Source organism: Piliocolobus tephrosceles, chromosome 20 (assembly GCF_002776525.5).
Source record: "Piliocolobus tephrosceles isolate RC106 chromosome 20, ASM277652v3, whole genome shotgun sequence".
Taxonomy (NCBI): Eukaryota; Metazoa; Chordata; class Mammalia; order Primates; family Cercopithecidae; genus Piliocolobus; species Piliocolobus tephrosceles.
In genome coordinates this window covers 50,862,611-50,869,357 of record NC_045453.1, presented here as the reverse complement: position 1 = coordinate 50,869,357, position 6,747 = coordinate 50,862,611, and positions in this window count along the sequence as shown.

The window sequence follows — 6,747 nt, the reverse complement described above, 5'->3', positions numbered from 1 at the left end:
AAAAAAAAAAAAAAAAAAAAAAAAAAAAAAAAAAAAAAAAAAAAATCCAATAAGATTAATATTTAAATAAAGAGGAAATAAAGAGCTAATTTTCAGATATTTCTTACAAATATGTGGATTTGAAGGGGCTCAAAGACCCTCGCATAGATAATAGAAAATGGTGATCACAAGAAACACTAATTTCCTTAAGTAGGAGGTCTCGGGTTGTCTTAGGTTAGGTCCTCCAGAAGCAGAGCCTGAGAAAGAAATTCATGTGCAGGTGGTTTATTAAGGGAGATTAGGGTAAAAGAAAAAGCTAAGCAAGAATGTGGTCTCAGCTGTATAGTCTGGCTTCTGCCTGATCCCACGGGGAGCATGAAGAGCAAGCAGAAATGTCTTACCTTGAGGCAAAGGAGCTGACAGTCATATGCTGCAAACTGCCCTCAGAGGAAAGGGTAACATTCCCTGGGGGCATGGCTAGATCCTTTCAGTAGATGATAAGTACTTGGAGAGGGATCAGTGGTGAGCCTATTGCAGCACTAGGGAGATGAGTGTTCAGGCCTGATACATGGATCTGTGTGGAGAATCTGAAGTGTCCGCTACATAAGTGCATCTAAAGGGAGTATGCTCTCCCATAAAACCAACTTCTCTAATGACATAGTGTCCAGTTTTAGGAACATACAATTTATCTTTATTTCACTGAATATCTCTAGTTAAGTATGGCATTCAGAATTAAACCAAATAATCTAGGTCAAGTTTGGTTATAAAACATTGTAGTGAAACTTAACCTCACTTGTTGAGTCATAGTGAGAAAAGAGAGCCCCAAGGAGCAGGAAGGTACTGGCACAGGTATGGAGGGCACTGCTAAAGTAGTGATAGTCCCGATAAAGAGTACAAAGAACTGTAAAGAAAGAGGTATGATATAATGGAAACTTATTTTTTTAAGTGACAAAATCTAAAAAGAATCATTCTTGAGAGTGGGATAAGACCAACAGAGGTCCCAAGCAAATGGGAATAACGGTGGTGATTCAAGGGATGGGGGAAAAACCACTGTTAAGATTCTAAATAATCACTTGATTCAGAGTCAAGCCCATCTATTTCCTGGGAATAAAGAAGTAGATTCCAGGATTGCAAGAAAGGGCTTGAAAGAACTAAACATTGCATCAGAACCTTAGACAAGGAGCCTGATCAAAAGGCCTCCTGGTCCTACAAGGAACAGAATGCTAAGTGGCAAATAAAGGTTTAAGCTTAATAATCCAAATTAGACCAACACTGCAGGGTTGGAGAAATATGTAGCTGGAGGACTCACTGTGTACCAGGGTCAGAGAACAGCAATGAATTCCAGACAACCTGCATGTGAAATTCCTGATTAATTACATCTGAGAAAAATATGGGCAAGGCAGAGAGGTACCCATTGGAAATCAGTAGTTCTCAAACTGAAGCATGAATCAGAATAACCTGGAGAGTCTGTTAAACAAAGATTTGTAAGGGTCCCAGATACTCTGATTACATCTAAGATAGATCAACAGCACAATACACATTCCTTTCAGGGGTACATGGGCCCATCAGCAGGAGAGACCATTTTTTAGGCTATAAAAGAAGTCTCAGTAAATTCAAAAGAAGTGAAATTGTATGAAGTATGTTTTCTGACCAAACTGGGATAAAATTAAAAGCCAAAAAGAGAAAGAAATTTGAGAAGTTTACAAACATTTGGAAATTAGACAAAACAATGTTTAAAAAAATCAATTCGATAGGTCAAAGAAGAGAAATGACAGGAAAATTAGAAAATACTTTGAGGTGAATGAAAATGAAAGCACAATGTACAAAATGTATGGCATACAACTAACACAGTGCTCAGGAATGCATATATAGCTATAAGAACTTATTTTTTTAAAAAAAGAAATAGCTCAAATCAGTCATATAAGCTTCTACCTTAAGAAACTAGAAAGAAAGAGCAAATTATACGCAAAGCAGGTAAAAGGGAGAAAATAGTAAAGCTTAAGAAAATAAACGAAATAAAAAAGAAAAAGTCAACAGAATCAAAGTTGTGGTTTTCTTTTTTTTTTTTGCTTTTTGTTTTTTGAAAATAACAAAATTAATATACCTTTAGCTACACTGACAAGGAAGAAAAAGACTCAAGTTACTAAAATCAGAATGAAAGAGGGAACATCACTACAGACCTCACAAAAATAATGATTATAAGGGAATACTGTGGACAACTGTGTGCCAACAAACTAGGTAACAGACGAAATGAACATTTTTTTTTTTCAGACAGGCACACATTACAAAAATTTACTAAAGAGAAAATAAATAATATATATCGATATACTTTACTTGTTGGTATACCTTGTAAAGAGTAAAGAAATTTTGTTAGTAATTTGGAATCTTCCCACAAAGAAAATCCAGGTCTGGATATTTTCATTGGTTAATTCTATCAAACATTAAAGAATTAGCACCAATCCTTCAAAAACTTCCCATAAGATAGAACATAGAGAACAAACACTTTCTAATTTATCCAATAATACTACTATTACAAGGATACCCAAACTAGACAAAGATAGCAGAAGAAAACGACAGACCAATATCTATTTTGAATAGACACATAAAAATCTTCATAAACTTATAAGTCAACTAGATCCACCAACATTAAAAGAGACTATATCATAAGAAATTAGATTTAACTCAGGAATACAAGTTTGCTTTAGTATTTCAAAATAAAACAATATAATACACAATATTAATAAAATAATGGGCAAAAACCACACGATCATCTCAAATAGAGGAAGAAAAAATTGACAATATCCAACATCTTCTCATTATAATTCTTTTGAAAAGCTCAGTAAACTAGGAATAGAAGAGAACTCTGTCAGTTTGATAAAGGGAATTGTATTAGTCCATTCTCACACTGCTATAAAGAAATACCTGAGATTGGGTAATTAATAAAGAAAAGAGGTTTAATTGACTCACAGTTCCACATGACTGGGGAGGCCTCAGGAAACCTACAATCATGGTGGAAGAGGAAGCAAAGCACATCTTACATGGCAGCAGGAGGTAGGGAAGAAATGCCACTTTTAAATCATCAAATGTCACAAGAACTCACCATCATGAGAACAGCATGGGGAAAACAGCTCCCATGATCCAATTGCCTCCCATCACCAGGTCCCTCCCTCAGCACATGGGAATTACAATCAAGATGACATTTTGGTAGGGACACAGAGCCAAATCCTATCAGGCATCTGTGAACAACCCATGGTTAATATAATATTGAATAGTGAAAGACTGAATGCTTTTTCCCTAAGATGAGAAATAAGACAAGGATGCCTACTCTCACCACTTCTAGTCTATGTTTTACTGGATATGTAAGAAAGACAATTAGGCAAGAAAAGGAAATGAAAGACATCCTGATTGGAAAGGAAAGTAGAACTATCTCTATTTTTGTGTGTCATGATTTTGTATACGGAAAATCCTAAGAAACCCACCAAAAATTATTGTAACTAATGTATGAGTTTAGCAAGGATGTATGATACAATATTAATATAAAAATTACTTTTCTATGCAATACCAATGAACAATTTAGAAATGAAATCATGAAAATAAAGCAATTTTTAAAAAATATTAAAATACAAATAAATTTAACAAAATGAGTTCTAGACTTGTACATTACAAAATCTAAAACATTGTTGAAAACCATTAAAGATTTAAGTTAATGGAAAGACACCCTATGTTCAAGGATTGAAAGACAATAGTGTTAATATGGTGATGCTCTCCAAATTGATCCAAAGATTCAATGCAAACTCTGTCAGAACCCTAGTTGTCTTTTAAGAATAATTTGACAAGCTGACCCTAAAATTCATATGGAATTGCAAAGTATCTGGAATAGGAGAAACAATCTTGAAAGAAGAAAAAGATTGGAAGACTCACACTTCCTAATTTCAAGTCTTCCTACGAAGTTGCAGTAATAAAGACCAAGTAATACTAATGTAATGATAGACATATAGATTAATAGAGTAAAATTAGTAGTCCAAAAATAAACTCTCAAATTTACAGTCAACTAATTTTCAACAAGATTGTCAAGAAAATTTAATTCTTTTAATTAAATTAAGCTGAGGCACTGTGCAAAATAATTACTTCAGACCCCTACCTCACATCATACTCAAAAAGTAAAGTAGATCATAGAATTAAGTTTAAGAGTTAAAATGTTAAAACTCTTAGAATAAAACAGAAGTAAATTTTTATCACTTGAATTAAGTAATGCTTTCTTAAATATGACACTAAAAGCATAAAATGAAAAAATAGATGTATTAGACTTAATGAAAATTTAAAACATTCATCCTTAAACCACATCATCAAGAAAGCAAAACAACAATCGAGTCTTGGAGAAAATATTTGACAATCATATATTTGAGAAGGAGACTATTTACAAAATACATTTTAAAACGCTTACATTTGGTAATGAAAATACAAGTAATCCAACTTAAAAATGAATAAAGTATTTGAATAGACATTTCTTCAAAAAAGACAATAAGGACATGATGGATACTTAGCATCATTAACTTTTAGTGAAATAAATACAAATCAAAACTACCATGAGATACCAATGTATATTCACTAGAATGGTTATAATTAAAACAATGGAATGAAAAGAAATTAGAACACTCATCCACAGCTAGTGAAATATAAAATGGTGCAGCCATTTCAGAAACTGTTTGCCAGCTCCTCAAAATGTTAATTATAGAGTTACTGTATGACGCAGTAATTCCATTCTTAGTATTAAAAATAAAACTTATACACAGAAAAGCATGTATATTAACATTCATAGCAGCATTATTTTAATATCTTGAAAGTATTCTCATAATCGAAAGAAGCCAGTCACAAAAGACCACATATTATATGACTCCATTTATAGAAAATGCCCCAAATAGGCAAATCTATAGAGACAGAAGGCAGAATACTGTTTCCCAGGGCTGTGCAGGGGGAAGAAGTAGAAAAGTGACTGCTAATGGGTACAGGGTTTTTCCTGAGATGATGAGGACATTCTAAACTTAGATTGTAGTGATAATGGCTTAACATTGTGAATACACCAAAAACCACTGAGGTGCATGCTTTCCATGGGTAAATTTTCTGATATGTGAATTATAGCTCAGTGAAACTGTTTTTAAAATGACCCTCCTGATTTACTTGTACTTATTTAAAAGCAAAGTTTGGGTCATCCCTTGGGTATTTGGGGAAGCGGAAATGTGAAGCTTGTGGGTTATTAAACTGGATTTAAAACAGCATCTTACCTTAGTGCATGCCAGTCTTCTGAAATGAAATAATTTATCAAAGAAACTAGACTATCACTCTTCCCATATTCACAAAACTAAATCATGTATCATCTTCCCTTGTAAACGTTCCCTTTGAGAACTAATTTTAATGCTCAGATAAAAGGAGATTCATTCTGGAACCTCCAAGTGACTGGATTCTATAAAGCACCCTTGCTGTTTAACCCAGGAAGGCTTGCCTCAGGGATTAGAAGATGGAACACTGCAAAACTGTTCCTAAACCTGCACCCTAAGTGTGGTTATTTCACACCCATGGCGGCAGGCTTAGAACAAGGTTTTATTTCCTCTCCTCATTTCTCTGTGGCACCAATTGTGTTGGGGGATAATGAGACAGGAGTGCCACACAAAGGATTTTCCTCTAGCCTCTAGGAGAAGCCGGTCTGCCCAGTCTTCCCAAGTGACCGACCCAACTGTAGGGCTGGCTGGGCCCTGGGTGGAGGGAAGAGAGAGGAGTGGATCGGGTTTCCCAGCTTTGAAGTAAAGAATGAGCCAGAATGAAGAAGCTCCTGATCAAAGGCTTCTGAGCGATAAGGAAGGCGACATGAACTCTCCAGGGAGAACCCAAGCACCTGAGACCAGGTGGGGAGAGGGCAGCCAGCTCTCTGAACGGGCACTTTGTTTCTGCTCCTTTTCACAACAGGTAACATTTGAAGCAATTGGAACCAGCAATTTATAAGTCAGATTGGCCTAATGCAATGGTTCTCAAACCTTGAGGTGCATCAGAGTTGCTTGGGGAAGTTTCTGGAAATACAGGTGACTGGGCATCTGTTTCAAAGGTGCAAAAATTCCTTAGATCTGAAGTAGGAAATCTCAACTCTGCATTTTTATTAAGTTCTTAGGGAAATGTATTTTCTTTATCTTGTAGTAAAATTAGAATTTCAAATACACTTCAAAAACCCTCACAGGAGAGATGGTTTACTTATAGTAAATCTAAGCTCCCAGTTTTCCTAATACATGATATGACACTCAAGGTAGTTTCTCGGGGTACCCATATGCTTTTGTTAACATCCCAGGAACTGGGCTAGGTGCTGAGGGTGGAGATGAATAACACAGCCTTGTTTCCAAGAGCTCAGCATCTTGTTGAGGAGACAGACACATAAACAAAATCAATGAAGTATTATAAGAAGAATGTATAAGGCCCTGTTCCAGCCCAGTAAGAGAATGAGTAAGTCTGCCTGGAGGGTGGGAGGAGAGACAGCTGAGGCTTTCCCAAAAATGCAAGGTTGGAAGCCTGTGTCTTCAGTATTAAGGAGTAGTTTGCCATCCCAGGATGAGCAGAGGCCGGTGGCCTGGTAAGGAAGTGGGAATATTTCAGTCTGAGGGAAGTTCTGTGCAGAAACTGAACAGACCTGAGACCCCTGGGAGGCTTGGTATGGGCATGCAGAGGAAGTTGGTGATGGGATGGGGATAATGTAGAAATTGGTCTCAATATGAAAGCACCTGTGAC